The sequence below is a fragment of the Lynx rufus genome, unplaced genomic scaffold, assembly GCF_022079265.1.
Source record: "Lynx rufus isolate CCGP_SWC_20201006 ecotype Redwood Valley unplaced genomic scaffold, mLynRuf1.p SCAF_9, whole genome shotgun sequence".
NCBI lineage: Eukaryota > Metazoa > Chordata > Mammalia > Carnivora > Felidae > Lynx > Lynx rufus.
The window spans coordinates 108,942,096-108,966,469 of record NW_025814897.1 but is presented as its reverse complement, the minus strand read 5'-3'; the positions used below and the strand labels follow the sequence as shown (position 1 = coordinate 108,966,469).

General features: G+C 48.4%; 1 long non-coding RNA gene across 1 annotated transcript; it reads right to left on the bottom strand.

Annotated features, from left to right (window-relative positions):
* Nucleotides 1–5,950: 5,950 nt before the first annotated feature.
* LOC124504602 (uncharacterized) lies at nt 5,951–11,591 on the bottom strand. Its single transcript, XR_006960493.1, has 2 exons — nt 6,765–11,591; nt 5,951–6,547 (listed from the first exon to the last, which is right to left on the bottom strand). It is a non-coding gene; the product is annotated as an uncharacterized LOC124504602 (long non-coding RNA).
* Between the last annotated feature and the right edge of the window lie 12,783 nt (nt 11,592–24,374).

Here is a 24,374-nt window from a genome sequence, read left to right as displayed (position 1 = left end):
CCCAGAAGGCTGAACTGCTCTCTCTGTCCTATAGAGGGATGAGGCACCCGGCTAGGACTGACTGACCTCCTTCCTTCTGGACATGGAGAGTTTCCCTCCGCTGGTACCGGGTTTGATGCCCATCACCTAGACCAGCCAGGTGACGGAGGGTCATGCTGACCAAGGGCAGCTACATCTCGGCTCCTAGAGAAGGGCTTCTGACGTTTGGCCAAGCAGCCTGCGTGACAGTGTTCCCTGCATGACAGACAAGCTCTCGAGGTGGTGGAAGAAGCAGGGCCTCAGAGCTGGGGAGAGGTGCTGGCACTGTGAGGCAGGAAGCACAGTGGCTGGAATCCTTGGGACTAATCCCTGCCCTGAAAGGGGGAGGATGGGAGCTTGCAGAGGTTGCCAGCAGTGGAGGAGGGAAGACAGGGCCAGAACAGCTACGTACCTTCAAGGACCTTCAAGGAGGGAAGACCCACCAGGAGTAGCCAAGCAAGGGATGGCATGGCTGATGGCCCCCGTGTGGTTCCTATCCTGACACAACTCAAGCAGGAGGCAAATTCAGGCTCTGGAAATGGGCATGGTGCCGGGAGGGGGTGAGCCTCAAACCTCTCCTTCGTAGGCCACTTTGTCCTTGCGATCTCACTCCTGTAAGTGCCGCTGAGCCCCTGCCTCGTGCTAGGCTGAGCAGAACTGACCCAGAGATGGGCAAGAAGGACAGTCCCACCGCCCCCGCCCCGCCCCCATGTGGGAGCCACCTCCTAGTCCCTTCAGATTCCCTTTCTCCAGCCCAGTACAGCAACCCGGAGTGGCTTCCCAGGGCCTTTGGGCTCGTGCGTGATGCAGGGAGGATGGGGCGCACAATTCCAGGGGACCCGGGGAAAGCACATCCCCCTTTCCTGGCTACTCTGACCTCAACTCAGGTCCAGGTCAAGTGTGGCCTTCCAGCTGGGTGAAGCTCTAAGGAGGGTGTCCTTTTTTCTTGTCTTCCTCTCCCAAGGTCGAAGGGACAAGCCACCCAAGCGCTGAAGGGGGACCTTGCAGGCAAGAAGGTGCTGGCCCTTCAGCTCCCCACCCCCTGCCTACAGTGTTATTTGGACATAAAAAAGAAAGGAGCACTGACACATGCTACAGCATCGATGAGCCCTGAAAACACGCCAAGTGGAGGAAGTCAGACCCCAAAGGACAATTATTTTATTTTATTTTATTTATTATTTACTTTTATTAATGAAAAGAAGAAGTTACTTTATTTTTCTTTCTTTCATTAAGATTTAAGGGTCTTTGGGGGGGGGCACGTGGGTGGCTCAGTCGATTGAGCGTCCAACTTCGGTTCAGATCATGATCTCACAGTTTGTGAGTTCTAGCCCCGCAGCAGGCAGGTGTCAGCGCAGAGCCTGCTTCGGACGCTCTGTCCCCCTTCCTCTGTGCCCCTCCCCTACCTCTTAAGAATAAATAAAATATTTTAAAAATATATATAAGGGTTTTTTTTTCTTTAAAAAAATTTTTAACTCCAGGGGCACCTGCGTGGCTCAGTCACTTGAGTGTCTGACTTAGGCTCAGATTATGATCTTGCAGTTCCAGAGTTCAAGCCCCACATCGGGCTTGCTGCTGTCAGTGCACAGCCTGCTTTGGATCCTCTGTTCCCCTCTCTCTGCCCCTGTCCTGCTCATGCTCTCTCTCTCTCTCTCTCTCTCTCTCAAAAATAACATTTAAAAAAACCCCCAAAACTCTCCTGCCTTAAAAAAAAGAAAGAATATAAAAATTTAACTCCAGTATAGTTAACATACAGCGTTGCCTTAGTTTCATGGGACAATTATTTTAGATTCTATTTATATGAAATATCTAGAATTGGCAGATTCATAGGAACAGAAAGTAGGGTAGAGGTCACCAGGGGCTGTGGGGGAGGGGAAATGGGAGTAACTAATGGATGTGGCTTGTCAGGGGCTATGAAAGAGATTTGGAGACAGTGGTGATGGTTGCACAACTTTGTGAATGTAATTAATGCCATCAAATTGAAGACTTAAAACTGGTTAAATGGCAGGTTTTACATTGTGCGTGTGTGTGTCCTCAATAAACATTTTTTAAACATTTAAAAAAGGCCACAAAGCCAAGCAAAATGCCTCCTGGTCAAATTCAGCCTCCACGACGAAATCTGACACAGGAACTGGAGGCAGGAGAGGCTGGGGGTGAGGGGAGAGTCTAGGATCCACAGGGTCAGAAGGATGAAGAACCAGCGGAGAATGGAAGAAGGGGAAACTGAGGCTTGAACTTGCCTCCAGCTGCCCACGTGGCCTGTACCAATCAGACACCAAGCCCCATCTTAACGCTCTCCCCACCTCCGTCCTGACTGTCCCTGCCTCGTCCAGTCTTCCTCATCTGCACTGGCTTCCTCCGCTTTGACCTTTGGTCCGTCTTTCATTGGCCTGGGTGGTGACCCTTCTAGAACCCGGATCTGATCACGTGTCTCTTCTGCTTAAAATTCATCTGCAGCTCCCCACTGCCTCCGCTCAGCCTTGCAGGCAAAGCTGTTCCCAGCTGATTCCAACCTGCTTTTCCTGCTTTACAGTCGTCTCGTTCCCAAGCTCCGAGTTCCTTTATGTCCCTGGCCATTTTTGAATACCTTCCACGTGGCAATTCATAAATGTTATTCCTAGTTTTCCCCACAACCCTGCAAGGTAGGTACCATTGACTCAGTTTTAGAGATGGGGAAACTGAGTCTCAAACAGGCTAGGTCACAGGTCCATGCTCTTTGAGACATGTTGGCTCCTCTCTGTCATTTCTTCCCGGCTTCCCCGCCTTGGCTTATGCGCGAGCATAATAAGCCTGTCAGCCCCTAGCAGCTGGTTGATCATGTCCAAGGACTAAAGGTCCCAAGGCTTCTTCTGACTCATGTGGTGGCCGCACTTCAGATAGACAGGCACCTTGGTGGACATTGTGACCTTAGTGCCAGGCCTGGCTGCTAAGGGTGGACACAGGCCACCCGCCAAGACCACAGCTTCCTGCTGCCTCCTCTCACCACCTCAGCCAGAAACACCAGATCCACAGGGCAATTTTCTGTCACCAAAATTTGCTAAGAGGTTGAGGGATTGCAGACGATGACAAAGCGGCCATCAGTCTCCTTTAGGAGGGCCCAAGCCAAGGTCCCTTATTTTTTTTTTTTATTAACTAAACTCTACCCCCAACATGGGGCTAGAACTCATGGCCCTTAGATCAAGAGTCACATGCTCCGCTGACTGAGCCAGCCGGGCTTCCCGGAAGTCCCTTAAAAGAGGTTCTCTCGGGGTGCCTGGCTGACTCGGTTGAGCGCCGGACTCTTGATCTTGACTCAGGTCATGATCTCAAGGTTCAGGGGATCGAGCCCCAAATCGGGCTCTGCACTGATGGCGTGACCATGGGCTGGGCTGGAGACAAGGCAGCCATCAGCACTGTGGCCAGTGAAATGGATTGTGATCCTCTGACCTCTTTCTGGGATGCGGGGAAGGGATGGGGAGGTTGACAAAGCTGGGAGAGAGGCAGAGGCAGCCGCTGCTGGGGCTTGCGTGGAGCTTGCTCAGGATCACAGCACACTGTCCCTGTTGGGTCCCACGCAGGAGGCGGGGCGGTGGGGGGAGGGGTGTCTCCTGGGATCCATCCAGGTCCCAGGAGCCTGGAGAGCGCAGTCTCAGATCCCTCGGTGCCCATTCTGGCCCCTCCCGCCCCATTTCCTGCCCCAGGGCCTGTGTGTGCGTTGGCCCTGCCTTCTTCTCCCCCAGGGCCACCCCACACCCTGACCTGCCAGCCCAGAACTCCTCACCCCCTCAGCCTTCCCAGAAGAGCCATCCTGGTCCTCGGAGGTGGAGGGCGGTGGTGAGTTGGTCCTGGGAGCCTCAGATGGAGGAGACCAGGCGGGGAGCACACACACCCTCGGCCTTGGGGTTCACAGCTCCCAAGCTCTCCTCTTCTTCTCGAAGGATTGGTTCGGATGGGGCTAGTTCATCTACCTACGGCCCAAGGGAGGGGGAGAGCCCTTGAGAGCCCAGCCCCAGGTCCTCCAAGGGGGTGATGGAGGAGACCGTGGAGGGGAGCACTCCTGGGGGAGGCCCTGGGTGCTTCAGCCCAACGTCCCTCCTCAGGACCACGGAGGGAAAGGGCCCGGAATGGGGAGCAGGAAGGAAGCAGAGACGCCACAGGGACTCGAACCCTGGCCCAGCAGCACCGGGCGTGCCACCACCAGCGCCTTTTGCTTTTTCCTGCTTGTTTTCTCACAGACTCAAAGGTGAAAAGCAAAACCTGAACGCGGCCATGGGCCGCGTCCAGTAAAAGAAACACCTGCGGCGGCTCCGGGCCCCCCTCCCTCCCAGGTTCCCCCTCGCTGCCCTGACAGCCCTGTCAAAGGTGCAGCCAGGGGGACGCGTGTCCCCTTGGCCGCGTGGCCACATGTTTCCTGTTGTGCTGGATGCACATCCCAACTGCAGGAGCTCACGAAGTCCGACGGAAAACTGAACCACAAGTTATGGTCCTGCTCACTGTAGGGCAATGTCTTCGTATGTAGATGGAAATTTCCAAAAAGATCCTAAGAAATGGGAGAGGCCACCTCTCTGCAGTAGGGCTGGGATGAGTGAGGGGAGAAGGATTTTACTTTCATTTTATACCTTTTTCTATGGCTTGAATTTTTAACTCTATGCAGATGGCTTTTACAATTAAAGGCAAAACTTTCAAGTTTTTCATCCAGAACAGGAAATCTAAGAACTAGAGGAAATTTCAAGCACCCCAGCCTAGCTCAAATGCCAGTGGTCCTCCGCATCTGCTGGGCCCCTGCTGTGTGGGGCCACACAGTCTAGCCCACCTGCCTGGCCTTCCGTCCTCGCTCTCTCCACCAGTGCCGGCTGTGGGGTCCTTCCTGCGAAGCTGCCACTGCTTGAAAACGAAGTCAGAAGCACAGTGTCCCCACCAGCCTCTGGCCCCGTGTCTGAGTTCCCCGAGAGGATGGTCTGAGTCACCAGGGCCCCAGACACAGGAGGAACAGGAAGCCTACCCTGGACCCTGGGCCAGTTTACCTGCCCTGGGCCACCCTCCCCATCTGGGCCCCAAGCACCTGCTGCTCCCAGGCTGGGCTCTGCCTCCTGTGGGCCCACGGCGGGTCCAGTGGGAGCATCCCCAAGCTCTGCGGTCCTCATCCAGGAGTCCTGTCCTGGCCTCTCACGAGGGGAGGACTCCTGGACCCCTCCAGCCAGCCCTGAGGAGCCCAGTAGCCCTTCTCCAGCAGAGTCCAGAGGAGAAGGTGAGGCTCAGAGAGGACTGAGACCTGTTCAGCGTCACACCAGGCCAGGCTGACAACGGGTCCTCTCTACTAGTCCTGACGGATGCTCTGCAAGCACAGCCAGTCTCGTCTCTCTCTTTCTCTCCCTCTCTCTCCCTCTCTCTCTCTCTCTCTTTCTCTCTCTCTCTCTCTCTCACACACACACACACACACACACACACACACAAACACACACACACACCCAACCCACCAAGGTCTGGGGACCGCTGGGTGAGCTCAGAGCCAGGTTTCCATCCCCCTCACCCATCTCCCTCACCTCTCCCCCACCTCCTCGCTTGCCCATCGCCCCTCCTGGCCTCTCTCCAGGCTTCAGCCCCCAAACACACCACAAAAGGCAGGCACTTACTTACTGCAGCAGGAAAGAGGAACCGTGCATAGCCATCTAAGTCCCAACCTGACGGAGGAACAAAGCTCTGACCTTAAAAGGCCTTAGAAATGGGGGGGGTAGTCAAAACACAGTCTGTAAGATGAGCAAAGAATTAATTCAACATGTTAGTGAGAATTAATTCAACATGTTAGTAACAAGACCCTCAAGGTGTCTGCTTAAGGAAACTCAGAGAGTGACCTACACAGGAAAATGTGTCCCCAGTGAAAATTAAAATGGCTTCAAGGGAAAAAATAAAATAAAATAAAATAAAATGGCTTCAAGAAAGCACTCCACACTCACAGTCAAGAACAGAAAAAATTGTGTTGGCAAGGCAGTGGGCAAAACAGGAGTGCATAACCGGCCCTTTCCAAACATCTGCACCCAGGGCAGTGAGCGAAGAGAAGCAAGCAATTCCTGCCCCTTGCCTCCGGCCAGGGGGACAACCAAAAGCAGCCTGGAGGTATAAAAGAGGATTTGCCCAAAGACGCCTGTGCCCGTGTAATTCAGAATTACAAAATGCTGGAACCAGCCCACGCAGAAGCCCACGAGGTGACAGTGGCGGGCTCACAGCCTGGAACACCCCAGGGAGCCTCAGCCAGAACAGGTGGATTATCTCAACACGAGTCATTGTGTCTACAAGGTAACCTGAAGTGGAAGAAGCAAAATGGCTCCCGATCACAACTATATGTACAACGAAGGCATGACACGGGCAGGAAACAGACGAGAGATGGAAAAATGGTTTCAAGGTTCAACAGTTGAAAATTCCAACACACAGGTACTTCATTCAACCCGCAAAGGAGGAGACAGTGAGGTGGGGGTGGGGAGGGGGTGGGCTCCCGTCTGCCCGGTCAGCACCCGGCACTCCACGCGGCAGGGCCGGACTCCACGCACCAAATACACTGCAGCGAAACACACAGAACAAAACCGGTGAGCGGTCTTGGGGGCAGTGGAGAGAACCACGAGTGGTGGGGAAAATGGAATCACACTTCGCATTACATAGGGACGTCGTGGCTTTGGACTGGACCCCAAACCGTCGAGAGGGATGGACCTAACGTATGGAATGTGACAAAGAATACTTTCTCAAACGCCATGGAGCATTTATAAAAATAATCGTACCTTAAGCAGTGAAGAAAGGGAGCCACAGATCCAAAAAGGCAGAAATTGTACTGGGCACTTCCTCAGGTAACCATTCATTAAAATAGAAATTGATTATAATAGTTAAAAAAAAACAAAACACAACCCTTCCAAAACCTCGGAAAATTTAAAGCGTACTCTTTAAATAACTATGTTCAAATGATACATCAGAACTGAAACCAAAAAGCAAATGGGAAATAAGGACAATAAACTCTTTTCCCAAATACAGACGGGGAGCCTTCAGGTGCACCATGGGGCACCTCCTGAGTCCCCACCGTGGCCCGGCCAGCCCCACCTGCACTCCTAGCTCCAGCCAGTTTCCTTCACAGCTCAGAGGCTTTGCTCGTGCCCTTTTCTCAGCCAGGAATGCTCTTCCTTACAGCCTCACCTACCTGTCAAGTGACAGCTCAAACGTCTCCCCTGGGTTAGGGCTCTGTCTTCACCCTCAGGCTGCACTCCATCCCCGGTGGCTGTTGCCGCACTGTGTTAACTCACCATCTATCTAGTCACCATCGGAGACCCGTCCCCCGGGAGAACGGGGGCACCACGGGAAGGCAGGGCCATTCATCTCACCTGCCTGTGTCTGTGGAGACCAGCTGAGTATCTGGACACCGAGGAGGCTGTTGGTTGGAGTGATCGTTAGAAACCGAACCGTGGACCGGAGCAACAGCAGTTGGCCGTTCCCCCCTGCAGAACGCCCCCCATGCTCCCGCTGGGCCCTGGCCACTAACTGGCCTCCATGCATCCTCTGGCGGCGGGGGCGGCGGGGGTGGCGGGGGCGGCGGGGGGGCAGCAGTTGCCTCCCTTACGGAGGGTCCACGCGTCAGCGTTGGAGGGCTCTGTCCATGGTCACAGTGGGGCTAGAGCAGGAGCGCCTCCTGCCACAGCCTCCCTGACCGCGCTCTGCCTCCCCTGCCTTCCGCACTAAGCATGTAAGGCAAGACTGGAAAAAGAGGGACAAACAACATCCAAGGAGAGCACAAGAATTAATGAAGTAAAAGCAGAAATTAATAAATTACAACATGAAAGCAGAACTGGGTATTCTATCTAAAGCTGCTTCTTTGAAAAAAACAGTAAAATGGATTTCTTGAAAGTCTGTCAAAGATAAACTAGGAATAAAAAGTGAAAACTATTTTTTTTCCTTCCACCCCCCAAAACCATTGACAAGGATATTAAAATGCAAAAAAAAAAAAAAAGCTCTACATTAATACGTATTTAAAAAGGCAATTTTCTTAGAAAACTGAATTCAAGCAAATTGACTTACAATGAAATAGAAATACAGACTAGCCTATAACTCAGGAAGACACTGGAAGTTCGCAAAGAACTTGGAATCTCCAAAAGGAAGTGGCAGCCCGGGCGGCGTTACCCAACACTCTGTGTCCAGTCAACTGTGCGAAGTGGGGAGGCTGACAGGGACCGGAAACAGCAGGGCCCCTCACTCCCAGCACCTGTGCCGTGTGACCCCTCATCTCAGCCTCACGCAAACCACGAGTTATGTTCTGACTTTATTTTTGTCCCCATTTTGTTAAGGAAACCGGCTTCAAGTATTTTAGAAATGTGGCCAACGTCACGTGCTAAGTGGCAAAGCAGGGAATAGAAAGTCAGCTGTCCAGCTCAGAGGTCTGCTCTTTGCTGCTGCTCTTGAAAGCGTCTCTGCTTTTCCTGAGGTCCTGATACGGAAGCCTGCCTGACAACACCCTGAAGCTGAAGTGGACCTTCTGATTGATTTCTGTGTTGGCGGAATAGAGCTCCAGGCCTGGGACCGGTGTGTTTCAGAAATCACAGGAGGCCATGATATTCCGTGATATAATTAATCATGAGAGAATGAAAGGAGAAAAACTCAATGCTTGGGGGGGCAGCGGCGGGGGGTGGGGTGGGGAATGCAGAAAAGACATCTGAATAAATCCATTATCTATTACTGGACATAAAAAACAAAACCAAACCTTCCAAGCACTCCAACGAGATGACCCCGGCACACATACCAGGTAGAACCCGCTGACGTTGCACAGGAAGGAGTGCTCACCCACTTCACGCTACAGGATCGAAACACTCTTCTCTGCCCCCAAACCTTAATCATTCACACGACACCTGGACATTTTTTGCCATATAACCAGTCCCAGTTTTTTTTTTCCCTTAAATCAAGTTACTTTCGACATATAAATTTATTTTATGTCAAAGAACACTACCAAGAAAGTGGAAACACGACCCCCAGAAGGGAAAAATGTGATAAGGCTCTAGTATCCAGAATACACAAAGAACTTTTAAAATTCAATAATGAAAAAATAAACACTCAATTAAAAAGGGGACAAAAGATCAGTATAGACAGTTCTCTAGAGAAGATCTACACATGGCCAACAAACATATGGAAAGGTGCTAGACACAGTCATGAGAGAAGTGCAAATCAAAATCACAGGAGATACCACGTCACACCCATTAGGATGGCTATGATCAAAAAGCCAGAGGGGTGCCTGGCTGGCTTGGGTGGATGAGCATGCGACCCCGGGTTGGGAGTTCAAATCCTACACTGGGCATAGAGCTTATATAAAAACCACACACACACACACACACACACACACACACACACACACACACAGCCAAATAAGAACAAGGGTTGAGGGTGTGGAGAAATCAGAAACCTCATCAATTAATGGTGAGAATGTAAAATGGTGCAGCTACACTGGGAGACAGTTCTGCGGATCCTCAAAAAGTTAAGCACAGAGTTATCTGACCCAGCACTTCCACTCTGAGGCACACACCAATGACAATTTAAAACAAATTCAATAAAAAGTGCATAGAGGTATTATTCATAATAGCCAAATGAGTGGAAACAACCCAAATGTCCAACAAATGACTGGATAAACAAAATGTGGTGTAGACACACCAAGGGCGTATTCGGCCTCACAAAGGAATCAAGTATTGTTACATGCTGCAACGTGAATGAAACTTGCAAACACTGTGCTAACTGAAGTAGGACGGACACAACAGGACAAATGTATGATTCCCTTCGTAGGAGGAACCTAGAAGAGGCAAATAGACAGAAAGTATAGTAAAGGTTATCAGGAACCAGGAGGAGGAACACCAACCTGCAGAAGCTGCTCGTGCTGTGTTCTTGCCAATCACTAGGTTGCCTCTGCCAAATCAGTGTCACATGTACTGAACTCACATTCACATCTATTGCAAACAGACTTTGATCAGTTACAATAATGAAAATGCAGGAAAAAAAGCGGGGTGGGGGGAACCGGGAGGAGGGAGGGAGAGAGGGATGGGAAGTTACTGTTTTATGGGGATCAGGCTTCTGTTTGGGAAAACGAAAAAGTCCTGGAAATGGGATGACAGTGATGGTTGGCAAAACACGGTGAACATACTAAAACCCACTGAATTGTACACGTTGACAGCATGAATCTTACAGTATGTGGGGGGACATTTCAACTAAAAAGAGAAAAAATATATTCCTCTTAAAAGGAAATGTTGTATTACCACCATAAATAGAAAACCAGCAATTTTCAAATACATGATAAAACAAATACGTGAATATTAAAATTTGAAGAGGTCTGTCAGCAGATCACTCCAGCTGAGGACCGTCAGGATGACAACCAATGGGCAGCCTGATGTGTGCTGCTGGGGCTTGTGCACACCTGCCAGGGCCAGCCTGACCCCTCTCTATCCACTGACAGATCCCACCAGCGGATTGGGTGGGAACAAGACCACGATGCTCACAGCTCATTAGTGATTACAGCCAATGCCAGCAAGACAGGAGAGAAGCATGAAAAACGGAATGAATCACATGGATGACAGAACCATTAAAGATGACTCTTACTCTGAAACTCCAGTAGAACAGTGCTCACTCCGTGTCAGCAGAGCACTGAGCACAATGCCTCTTTATTTCATTAAACCCTCATCCCACTTCTTAGTAGATAATATGATTATCCCTTCTTACAAATGGAGAAACTGAGGCAGAGAGCTCGTGGCACAGAAAATAAATAAGGGGCAAGTCAAGCATGAGATCAGAGTCATCTGACTCAAAAGCCCTTTTAGCCTGGATGCTATATTGTCTTCCAATTGGCCTTAATAATCACCCTATTTATGTCTGAAATAATGTATACCTATAAAACAAGTCTTATCATATACTACCACAACCAGGAATTTTAATGGAAAAATATATCTAACCACAACACAGAATATAACATATCTAGGAGCGAACTTCATAAATGTCCATAACTTGCCTAAGAGAGGGCTAAAATTTCTGAGGACACGAAAATCATCCAATCCTAAACGAACAGGGGGGGCCTGTTCCTACATGGAAAGTCTCAACGTCATAACATATCGATAAACATAATGCAATTCCAGTAAAAATCAGAGTACCTTAAAAAAGAATGCCAGGGGCTTGTATTACCACGTTTTACAATCAGATGTGATAAAGCTAATATAATGAAAACACTGGACTGGCGGAGGAAAGATAGATCGGCCGAACAAACTAGAAAGTTCAGAAACATACTCAATTACATTAAAGGTACTTAGTACATAACTAACAAGTTTCAGATCAGTAGAGAAGGCATCATCCAGGAAGCGGCGCTGGGGAAATCAGCCATCTTGAATTAATTGGATTCTTACCTCACACTGTACAAACACCAACACGACTCCTAGACGGATTAAAGAGTTATGTCAAATGTCAAAAATGAAAGCACAAGGAAGCCAGTGGGAAATACAGCAGAACATCAAAGTATGAAACCACGGTCAAAATAACAGACTTGACAACAAAACTTAAAACCACTGGCAAGATGCAACAAGTAAATTTAAAAGGCAAATTACAGGGCGCCTGGGTGGCGCAGTCGGTTAAGCGTCCGGCTTCAGCCAGGTCACGATCTCGCGGTCCGTGAGTTCGAGCCCCGCGTCGGGCTCTGGGCTGATGGCTCAGAGCCTGGAGCCTGTTTCCGATTCTGTGTCTCCCTCTCTCTCTGCCCCTCCCCCATTCATGCTCTGTCTCTGTCCCAAAAATAAATAAACGTTGAAAAAAAAAATTAAAAAAAAAAAAAAAGGCAAATTACAACTTGAAAGCAACGCGGCAGCATCGCGCGTCAACTTAAAAAAAAGAAAAAAAGGGCAAACTACAAACTTAAACAATGTTTTGTAATCATTCGAGGGTAAACGTCCTCCAGTGAAGAGTTCTCAAGAGATGAAAACATAACTGAGGCACAAGCAGTCACACACGTCGGCCAACAAAGTGTTCACTCAGCTTTACAGAATCACAAAGTGGAAACTGAACCACGGCGACACTGGAGTTTACCTTCTACTCAGCAAAGATAAAACCCCAAACCGCCAAGGCCGGGCTGCAGGGAACCACTGCGTCTGGAATGGGGCGGGGGCTGGGGGGGCACTTCACAACCTGAGTCATAAAACCCAGAAGCCCTAAAAGAAAACATTGATACATAAGTATATTTAAAACTCTGAACAGCAACATTCTAGCATGAAACACAAAAGCCAGATCAACGACAAACAGGCAAGTATTTGCCGCATCAGTGACAAAGGGTTAATTTCTTCAATATATAAAAAGCTCTTGAAAATCTGTAAGTACACAGCCCAATAGAAATAGAACTCAAAACTACAATGAAATGCTATTTTTACTTCTCACATTGACAAGTAACCAAGTTTAAGAACAGTGTTGGTGAAGTGCGGGAAAATGTCAAGCGGAAGAACGGAACTACAGGGAGCATGGGCTGGCAGTACCCATCACATTCAGAAAGACACACAGACCATGACCCAGAAACCTTCCCCCAAAGGCACAGTTGCCCATATACACAAACAACCACATAGGCAGATACTCAGTATAGCCTCATACACCATAAAAATTGCTAGAAACAATCTAATTGCTCCTCACAAGGGAAAATGGGTACATTTAAACACTGACTACCACACAGATGTGTTTCGAAAAGCCCAAGGTAGGCCAAAAAAGATAAGCGGTGAGCTCCTAGATGTACCGTTAACTGAACAGTCCAAAGTGCGAGACTGGATGTGGTGTGCCGGGGCCTCTGTAGTGAAATAGGTACACAGGATTATCCAGAAAGAAATTCAAGCAACTGGCCACAACGGCTGCCTCTGTGGGAAGGGAGGCTGGGGTTAGAGAAGGATGTCACTCCATCCCCTTTACAGGGTTTGAATTTTTTATATGTGCACATATCACTCTGAACATTTTTTATATCTTGAAACAGACGGGAAGAAAACCGGCAGAGCCTCTGCCCTTGGGGTCAGCAGGAGGCAGAGGCAGGGCCTCGCTCTGACGCGCAGACAGCTGGTCCCACAGCTGTTACGTCGACAGAGGAGTCAAGGGGACAGCTACCACTCACCCCAGAAGCGAAGGGGGCAAGAATAAGGCTGCCGGGGATAGATCTGGGCCTTGTGGTTCCCAGCGTGAAGCTCCCCGTGACCCTATTAGTCGAGTAAGAGACAGAGCAGGGCTCACACTTGTGCTCCTGGCCCTCGGGGGGCCTCTGAGGGGAAGCGCGTACTTAAAGGGGGAACCACAGGCAGCAGAGGGAGCAGACTGTGCCCCACCGGATGCACGCCTTTTCCACTCGGGATTAGAGATGCTGACAGACAGATGCCAGGTAGGAAGATTTCAACAGACCAAACACATCAGATATAATTAAAAGCCACTTTCGGCGGATGTCACAACTGCTGTCCTAGAATAGTTTGTTTTTCAGCCTGCTTAGGAGAAAGAACTCAGAAGTAGACTCAGAGTCAGAAGTAGACTCAGAGTCTTGCTAGGTCTAAGTAAGTCAGACACTATCTGATGCTCACTTCTGGTACCGACAAGCAGTTGTAGAGACCGATCAGTTTTAACTCGATTCCACAGCACATTACTCTACTTTGGCAGCAGAAACTCTCAACCCACCTGACAAGATGGAGAATCCCAGATGGCACAGCTGCTATGCTGTGCTGTCCTGGAGGGGCTGTGAATGCCTGGAGCTTCCTTAACAAACACACTTAGGTGGATTTTTTTTTTTTTTTAAGTTATATGAAAAGAAAGCAAGTAAAGATAAATCCAGTATTCGGGATGGCGATTACGTTGGCCTAGAGATGGGGGCAGGGGGAGAAGATGACCACCCAGGTAGAAAAAGCTACGAACGTCCTAGGTTTTACACTGAACACAAGTCTCAGAAATGCTTACCACATTATTAAAAACACCAAGGAAGCAAATAAAAGAGAGCCATGTCATGTCACAAACCAAAGATTAACCCAGTTCTGTGTACTCAAGTCCCAACAAGGAGAGAATACTCTTGCCTTAAAAGGAGCAGCATAGCCTCCACATACTAGGTTTTCAAACAGTAACAGCGATGGTCTTTAAAATTTGCTGTATTTGACTAGAAACAACAGAAACTAGCGGCTAAAAATTCCAGAAACAGATTCAGGCAGATAATTAATTGAAAGACACTAATACTGACCTGGAGCAGAGCAAAGTAGAATTCATTCAGTAAAAGTTTGACATTTCCACTTTATGAGTATAACTCATCAATTTAGATTCACCCCTAAATTGGATTCATAACTCCTTAAACGGTGAAGAGTACTCAGGAAACTGTAAGAGTACACAGACATTTAGCTACTAAAGAAAACGTAATCAGAAGCAAAATGAACAGACTTATTATTATTAGACTTGGTAGATGGATGTTTTAAAAGTCCTTGTGTGATAGATACTTTTTGTACCAACAACAAAAGGGGAAAAAAAGGAGTACGTCTGACACTCGTAAGTGGCAAACGCGCTTACCTTCTGAACGGAACAAAGAATTTACGACCATTATAGAACTCAGTGAGGAATTTCATACAGTAAGCGGGCAAAGAGGTAAAGGGCAGATGGTAAACCAAATGGTAAAATGGACTAACCAGTAAGTTCAAAAACATGGATTAAGACTACCACAGCACTTTTAATAGTAGCAATAAATACTTCATGACACTGGACTTGGCAATGCCTTCTTGGACATGGCACCAAAAGCACAGGTAACGAAGGTAAAAAATAGATACGCTGGACTACATGAGAACTAAAAACTCCTGGGCATCAAAGGACGTAATCAACAGACTGAAAAGGCAGCCCACACAATGGGAGAAAATATTTCTAAGTCATCTATCTGATAAAGGGTTATTATTCAAAATATATTTTAAGAACTACAAGTCAATAACAATAAAAAATGACCCAGATTTTAAAATGGGCAAAGGACTTGAAAAGATGTTTCCCCAAACAAGACATTCAAATGGCCAAGAATCTTAGGAAAAGATGCTCAACATTACTAAGTATTAGGCAAATGCAAATCAAAACCACAACGAAACATCACCTCACACCCAATAGGATGGCTGCTATATAAAACAACAGAAAATAGCAAGTACTGGGGACCATGTGGAAAACTGGGATTCTTGCAGACTGGTGGGAATGCAAACTGGTGCAACCACTGTGGAAAACAGTATGGAGGTTCTTCAAAAAATTAAAAGTAGAATTACCATATGATCCAGCAATCCCACTTCTGGGTGTATCTCCAAAAGAAATAAAAGCAGGGTTTCAAAAGGTATTTGCACACCCATGTCCCCAGCAGCATCGTTCACAATAACCAAAAGGTGGATGCGACCCAGGTATTAATTGAGAAGTGGTAAACAAAATGTGTTGCATACATCTGATGGAACGTTCCGGCTCTTTTATTTTTTTAAAGTAAACTCCACACCCAACATGGGGCTCAAGCTCATAGACCTCAGATCAAAAGTTGCACACTCCAATGACTGAGCCAACCACGTGCCCATTTCAGCTCTTCTAAAAAGGAAGAGAATTTTGACACATATAACACAGATGAACCTTGAGGATATTACGCCAAGTAAAATAAGCCAGTCACCAAAGGCAAGTACCGTATGATTCTGTTTAACATGAGGTACCTAGAAAGGCCAAACTCCCAGAAACAGAGAAGGGTGGTTGCCAGGGGAGGGAGGGAGAAGGGAATGGGGAGTTTAGCAGGTACAGAGTTTCAGTTTTGCCAGATGAAAACGCCCTGGAGATTGGTTGCACGACAATATATCACGCTACTGAAATGTACACTTAAAAATGATTAAGATGATAAATTTTATGTTGTATTTTACCACAACTAAGAAAAAAGTTGTAATAAGAAAAACTGAAAATATCTGATGTCACCAACTACGCAGGGAAATGGATATACTCACAAGAGGAAGTGTAAGCTTTCCGGAGAGTATCTGAGTCTGTGAAACTGTGCATACTCACCGAGCAGGCAACGCCACACACACACCACATTCACAGAGATGCTCACAGCAGGCACAATCTAAAATAGTCAAGACACTGCTTACTACTTAGGAGACGGAGTAAACATCCTATAATATAAGCACCACGGGATACAATAATGCAGTTTTTCATTTGATCTTTTTTTGAGGTCATGGGCCTCTTCGGCAAGCTTATGCTTTTCACACACACACAATATATATATGTGTATATATATAAAACACACACCGTTTCTGAGCACTCACAGACCCCTAGAAGCCCATCCATAGCATTCTTACGGAAGAATTAACAACCATGAGAAAAAGCCACGTCCAATGTGTTTGTGAACTCCACTGATACAGGGAAATGCAAATGAAAACAGAAACACAAAACCAGAGCAGACCAGAATATGCACACTGATTGTCATCCAAGGCTCAGAGCAAGGCGGGCAGGGAGGCGGAACCAGGAGGTAGCGGTTGGACAGGAGGCTGGGTAATGAGAGGAAGGTGGCCCTGCAAACGCTCGACGAAGAGTAGCCGTGTGCCCAGGACACACGTTCACCTGGCGCCATTTCACAGAGGAGGGAAACAGGCTCGGCGGGTGGGGTTCAGTGACTTTCTCTAGTTCATAAAGCTTCCAAGTGGTCGGGTCGGGAAAACCCAGATCCATCCTTCGGCACCTGCTTTGGACACCTGCCCCCGGGGCTGGCGTTGCCATAGGTCCAAAACAGTTAGGATGCGGTAACGCAACCTCCATCATGGAGGCCCCCACTAGAAGACAATACCTGCCTGTCCCCAAGGTCTTCTCCAGTGAACTGTCCTATTGTGACAGCTGCGACTCTTCCACTCAATCATGTAGCCACAGGGCGGGGGACACCAGGAGGGGAGCAAGCTCTGGGGGGGCTCTGAGAGGACATCAGCCCCTACCCCCCACTGGCTGCACAATAAACTCCAGTTGTGGTATATGTTTAAGTGTAAAAAATTAAGCCATAAGTGTCACAAGAAAATCCAGATTAATATTTATATACTTTTGGGGTGGGAGAGATCTAAGCAGAACACCAAGTGCAGAACCTACAGCAAAAGGACCTCAGAAAAATGGTGCCACTCTTTCGTATGTCTGAAACACAACACACAAAATGAAAAGGTAATCTAAAAACCGGGAAAAGTATTTACGTTGAACATAGATTGTTAATATCCTTGATATGTGTTTCTACAAAACAACCAATAGGAAAATGAGCAATTAGTAAGCCCAAGTAACCCCCCCCCCCACACACACACCACTGCAAATGGCCAATCCACAGATATTATGTCTCAGTAGTGGTAAAGATCTAAGGTTTTTAATATAGTAATACCTTGGAATACTGTAGAAAAGGGAAGACAAAGCCAGGTTTACCTCAATTATGAGAACATTAATTTAGAAAGTCCCTCCGGGAGGGCTATTTAGCACTATAAATGAACCTAAAGTCTTAAGTTTGACGTAGGCATTTCATATATTCATATACCCCAAAGAAAGAATATCAGATGTGATCAAGTGTGAGCTACAGGGAAGGTCATCATAGCTGTACTTCCTAAGAGAAAAAAACAAAACAAAACAAAAACCTGGAAAATAAGATCATCTAACTTAGATTGTTTAAATTGATATAGCCATACGATGGATTACATCACCACAAAAGATGCTTTAAATGACAGGAAAAGATGTTCACTATATATTAAGTGAAAGGAGTTGCAAAGCAATTTACAGTATAATCCCATTTTTGTAACAAAAAAATCGTATCTTATGCATAGGAAGAAAAAAACACTCTAGAAGCAAACATACCAATAACAGAAAATTACTGAGGATTTTGGTTTTCTGTCTTATTTGTAAGCCTCATGATAAACCTTTTTTATACGTGAGAACTCAGTTAAGAGGTATTTAAAAGAGAGGGAAGGCGGCACAGAGCTGAGGGGCCTGCAGCAGAGAGCAGGCAGTGTCCTTACCCAGCAGGCCAGAAGGTGGCGGAGAGGACACCCACAAGAGCAAGGTCAAGGCCACACCCTCAGGGACATACACCTTTGCATCTTTTTATTTTTTGTTATTTTGCTACCTTCCTCTGCCCACTTCCAGACTGCAGGGGTGCAAGTCTGTGTTAAATACGAACACTTAAAACATACAAGTATCTGTAAGCCTGTTTGCATTTCATTTAATATCAGCACCACACAATAGAAAGCAGACCAGAGGTTAACATTTCCTCCAGACACTCAGCCACACAGAGCGGCATAAGAGGTCCTACAAGTCCCTTAATGTCCAAGGTCAGGAAGACAAACCAAGGGCAGCCGACAGAGTGGAAGAGGTGGTGGTTAGCGTCTGATCCCTTTTGTAAGGAGAGCCACTTAGACAGTTCTGACTATGCCCAACCTGGGCACAGAGAGGCCTCAACCCATACTTACTCTTAGGCTATTTTCCTTTTTAAATGAACTTCCAAACACAACTTTTGCTATCCTTATGCCCCCATTACTTTGATCTTGCACCAGATCACCATTTTCTACTTAGTGAATTTCATTGTGTCATCCACTGCCTGTGCGAGTTCAGAGAGAAGGCTGAGTTCAGATCTATGCACTAGAAGGCAAAATGATGAGCAAAATCATCAACACGGTCATTCACACCTGCAGCCTATTCACTTGATGGGAGAGTAACTGTGGGTGAAGAACAGGTAGAAAGCTTTTTCACAGACCATCTCAGGAGCCCCTGGATTGGGTGGAGGCTAGGAGGCCTGAGCTTCAGCTGCCTGCTGTCTGCCAATACCAACCATTGGGTGCCAATCACACCCTTATGGAAATCCTTTATCAGCCAACATAGTTGCTAGGAAACACTGCCATTTAGGAAAACATTTATAGCAGTTACCTTCAAGGTTGGAAGCAAGAGTTTTGTAGTCAGCATATAAAAAACAAGAAGAAACTAATTCTGAAAAGAGGGCAGGGCAGCTGGAGGAGGGCTGGGGTAAAAAGCAAAGAGAAGGGAAGGGGTAAGATAGGAAAGGAGACCTAGGTTGTTCTACAGGGATGAAGGACCAGAGTGGTGAGCAGGGAAAGGATCCTGAAACTTGCACACAGCCGTGCCCACTCTCAGCAGAGCCTTTAGCCTGTCCCACACCCCCCACCCCTGCCCGGCCACTTCCTCCTCCCCAGCACCCATCTCCAGTTTCTCAGTAGCGGACACATGAGGGTTTACCAGGACCCTAGACACAGGCCATCTAGACACAAGGAGGGAGGACAATAGCCAATCCCATGCCTGCTCTTGGAGGAATTCTTTAGGCCACGCTCTCCCACCCCTTTGTTTTGGTCACAGACCTAGCCTGTCCCATCTCCTCTCCCCTTCCAAGGTAAACTTCCCTTTCGGCTCCCTTGCAAACTAAAGCCTTAACGGAGGTTGGCAAGGGTTTCTATCCTGAGCCCAAAGTTTTGCCTCCCGCGAGGCAAAACCTTTGGGCCCAAGAGTAAATACACAACAGCAGTGTGAGGACTTTGCTCCCAGGATGAGCCTCCTGCCACTTCCCCACCCAGGACAGTCAATTTAGACACATGAGACAAACTATGGATTCCAAGAGCTTCTGTTCACACTCTGTTTAACCTTGGCCTGCTCCGCAGAGCAGGTGCACAATGGAGCCCAAACTCATGTCACTTACCAAACCAATAAAGCCAAACCAAAGTCTTTGGTACTAAAGATGACAATTGTGTTTAGATTCGAGTCCAAAATACATTCCAGCTCCCCCAAACCACAAGTACAGAAAACACAGAACACGTGTCTGTTGTATTCTTCAGACGGTCTCCCTTCAGCAAAGGGAATGATAGGTCCCCCTTCCAACGATACCATTTGGAAATCTAACCAGTTAAAGTTCCAGGATATCAAAGTACTCGCCCAGGACCTTGACACTGACCTTCACCGGCTGGGTGGTTCAGCATCAGTTTGCACGACTATTAGACACTCCCTACGGTGAGCTGAGCCCCCATTCCTGTCCACCAGGCTGCAGACCATTGAGGACACGTTTTATTTGAAGTTACTACACATTCCACTAAGTGACCTCAATTATTCAAAGCAAATAATGAACAGCAAATCTAGGCCTCAATCTGTAAGAAGATGATACATCCTACTTCGTTATCAAGATAACTTGTTTACAGAAAAGATAAAGGTCGAAAAACATAAGATAGCAATACAAATTAAAGAGTTTTAGAACTCAAACCTTTATTTGTGCTGTAAAGAAAATGATTAGTAATCATGTACACGATGCAACAGAAGACTAGTTCTCAGCACAGAGCAACACAGAAGTACTTTACGCAGTGTAACAGCTTCCATTTCACAACAGCATACACAAACACATTTCCCCATATGCGCATGACTAATTCTGAGGACAGGAATTACATCATACCCAAGTCATGATGAAAAGCTGAACGATACCAACATATTTTTAAACATTAAAAAAGAACCCATAAGACAAAAATCCCAGAAGCAAAAGGTATTGGGGATTTTAAATTTTTAGTGAAATCTAAGGTTAGAGGCACAGGAGAAAGAGCTACTGGTATTACTTTACCAACTCCCTGGATGCATCTCAGAAACACGTAATCATAAACGGTTTTCTTGTCTTTCCCTGAATTTTTAAAAACAGACCACATCTAGCAAAGGCTCCCCGCTCCCCCCGCCACCATTTTGCCTGTTCCCCAAACTGATTTTGGCTGAGAGTTGCTCCAGTGCCGGATCAATCTGAAAAGCACAAATGTTCAAACTAAAGATAGAATCGATTCACTCAACCTTTGCAAGGCTACATGGATTGTTTGCTATTATATATCACAGTAATTTTACAGTGACCATAAAAAGGTTATTCTGTTACAAAAACTAATAGCAAAAATTTTTACTGCTATTAATACGGACCACAAAGGCAAGAGATGTGTTTGAGACATAAAATTCCCATCATTGCACGTTCACTTTGCTCAGAATTTTCAACCACAACATCTCAGTAAATAGAAATGTTCCAAACCCCAAAGAGTACATCTAATCTCAAGTGCACACCACAATTTTAAACTTCAATACTTTAAAAGCTCACAATTTGCACATTTAAAGTCCTTTCTAAGACTTACAGCTCCCCAACACCCGCACACCTTCATATAAACCACTGAAAAAGCTCACGGAGCAGCAAAGGCTAGTGAGCACTCTGCCGACGGGGACTCCTGCCACCCAGCTTTCATGGGACTTGTACTCATGTTCAGTTGTCCTCCCTCTTTCCCACCTTGCAGCAAGGCAAAACAATTTTAGCTTCTTTCTAAAGTTTTGAAGCAATCTTTTGTGCTTTCGAAGCACAATGTAACTAGCACTAACAATTTAGTAGCGTTAACTAGTACCTTCTTCCCCTGTGAGTCGATTACCTTCCCCAGAATTTTACCCTTTTTGTCGGAATTCCCTTCCAACCCCCATTCCCTACCACCCCTACCCTCTGCAACATATACGGTATCAACCCAACCCTCTCCCTTTCCTCACCCCCACCCCTCCCAGTACCAATGCCAACGTGTACCACTCCAACTGTCACCCCTGCCAGAACCGATGCCAAGGTGTGCCCCCCCCCAACCCTCACACCTCAGTTGGGTCCTCCCATTTGAAGTTTACTTTCAAATTAAATCAAGCAAAATCCACATTAACAAATACATAGAAGCATCAAAGATCACTGGTAGTCCCCCAACCATTTCCCTCACTTAGTCATCTGTGATGCAGTCAGAATGCCCAAAGACCTGCCATTTCTAACAGAATTTGGCCACAACCAACTTGTACCCACCCCTGGACTGTAGCATAACACGACCCCCCCACACCCCCACCCCCTTCAGTTTGCCAGTAGGCTTCATTGAAGTATTTGCTCAAGGCATTTCAAATGTGAACACTTTCCCCAGACACAGGTTAGACCATCACACTAATTCCTCCAACCAACGTGCAGGCAGGCAGGCGCGTGGGTAGGTGAACGAGTCACTGGGCTCCATCTGCAAGATTCATCTACAAGGCATGACTCTGCGTTGTGGCACGTTAGAACGTCCTACAGCTTAAGAATCTTCTTGAAGCCATGTTCGTAGCACAGAACTAGCAAAGACTGAAGGCTCAATTTAGAAGATGCAGCATCTGAAAACCTCCGCCCCAGAAAAGGAGGGGTGCCTGGGGGTTGGTTGGTGCTCCGGGATCAAACATTCAAAGCAACAGATCTGCTGATGGCCCGATGCATCTGCTTTGGACTTTGAATGATTGCCCCCTCATGAGCTCATCTGAAAACCTTAAATGGTGGCCGCCTGAATACAGGGCTTCCTGAGCAAGGCCTGGAAACAGGACACTGGAGAAACTTCCACCTCCTAAGCCTCTGGAAATTCAATCTGCAGACATCAACTTAGGCGGGCTCTCTCCTTCAGGGTCTCCCCTCCTGCACTGCTACGACTCACACTGGCCATGGGCTCCATTTCTCCTGGTGCCATCTGATCACCACGATGAACACTATAGTAACAAACCATGGTCCATGAGGCATTTCGTAACTTTCAGCTGGTGCCGTCGCTGCAGGCCCACCCAAGGGTACACATTCAGTCCCCACCCTCTCCGCAGGCAAGCAAGACCACCCCACCCCACCCCGAGTCTCAGCAGGGCGTGCCTCTCCTCCTCCACGATTACCGACATAACCGAACTTCTCAAGGCCGTTGCCAACTTTCCCAGGCTTACCAGGTTACCAGAAGCAATGTTTTAAACGAATGGATAACCTCGAGAGAGTTAAAGGGAGGAGGAAGGGCAGAGTGAGCTCACAGAAGAAGTTAGCACGGAACCTAGAGGAAAAGTCCAAAGGGGAGCACTGCCACCTGGAAAATAAAGCTTGGGTCAATTTTGTCCCCACACACACAAATATCCTGCCTCAGCAGCCCCAGCCTGTCAGGCGTCAGGCGCCACACCAGTAACCGCTTTGATGGCACCCTACCTCCTCACTCACTCCTGAGACCACCCTTACCTCCGACAAAGGGTCTGACCTCACACCCAGGACTGGTGTGTGACCCAGGACTGGGGTTCACCAGGCTGGGCATGGCCTGGACCCTGTCCCAGGCCGAACCAAAATTACATACCACCCTGGGCCAGAGCTGTCAGGCCCGCGAAGCTAAGTTCAGTATCCACAAGACCAGGCCTCATCCCCACGCGGGTTCACAACCCTCTGAAAAAAAAGGGGGCTGCTGACATTGACGAGTTCGAGGTCTGCCCTCCCAGCCCTCCTGGGGCCCTGCACCCCACTGCCTTCCTTCCTGATCATGCTCAGGGAGCCAAATGCCCAATTCCGCTTCCTCTCCAGTAAGGGCGTTGAGATCCTGTTCTCCTCCTGCTTCTAACTTCTCTCCTCCTCCCACACAAACCAGGGCACGGGGCTCGCTCGGCCCACGCAGGAGCGGTGCCCTCCTAGAGGCCAACTTCCCGTTCTCCAGAAGGAAGCGACAGCCAGGGCTAAAGGGCTGTCCTCCCCTGGGTCACTGCGGGGACCTTCAACGCAGCTCTCCCCACCATAGGTTCCCCAAGATCTCGTTTCCTCTTTAACCTTTCTTAGTCTCACACCCCAACCCCCTCGAGTCTCATCTAAGCCTGTCATCTCCCCCATCTGCCCCCTGAGGCCCTGAGCTGGCCACTTCCTCCCCCACCACTACAGCCAAGCCCGCGGCCCTCCCTGTCGCTAACTCCTGATGGACAGGCCACAACTTTTGCTTTTATAGCCCCGGGCCGCATCACTCGGGGCACGGCTCAACGGGACGATTCCTCCACCGCCACGCGAGGGGAAAAAAGTCCCTCCCTGACCTTGTCCAGGGAGACGACTCGGGGCGGGTCTCGGTCTCCCGGGGCGTCCACCACCTGGATTCCTCGGTTGTCCCCGCCTCCCCTTTAGCAGTGCCTCGTGACACGGAAGATAGATTTCAAGGTCATATTTGGGAAGAGGATTCCGCGGGGGAGAGTCCCCTTTTTCTTTTCGGAGGGAGTAGGAACACCCTTCCCTGAGAGACCAGGCGGGGGGGGGGGGGGGAGTTGGCGGGCTGGGGCCGCATTCCCGAGGGGGCCAAAGCAAACGCCGGGTCTTCTTAGGTCGCCCCGCCCCGCATAAGCCCGAAAGAAGGGCCGGCAGAGCGCCTGGAAAATTCCAGGCGGCCGCGGAGGGATCTCTGCAGAGGGCGCATCACCTCGGGCCGTGGCGGCGGAGCGCCGCCGCGTGACTCCTCGGGCGGCGGCTCGGCCGCGTGAGCGCCGGTGACGTCAGCGCCGAGGCGCGCGGGTGGGGGCGGGGCGGCCGGAGGCCCCGGGCGGCCGAACTCGGGACATTTCTAAGGGGTGCG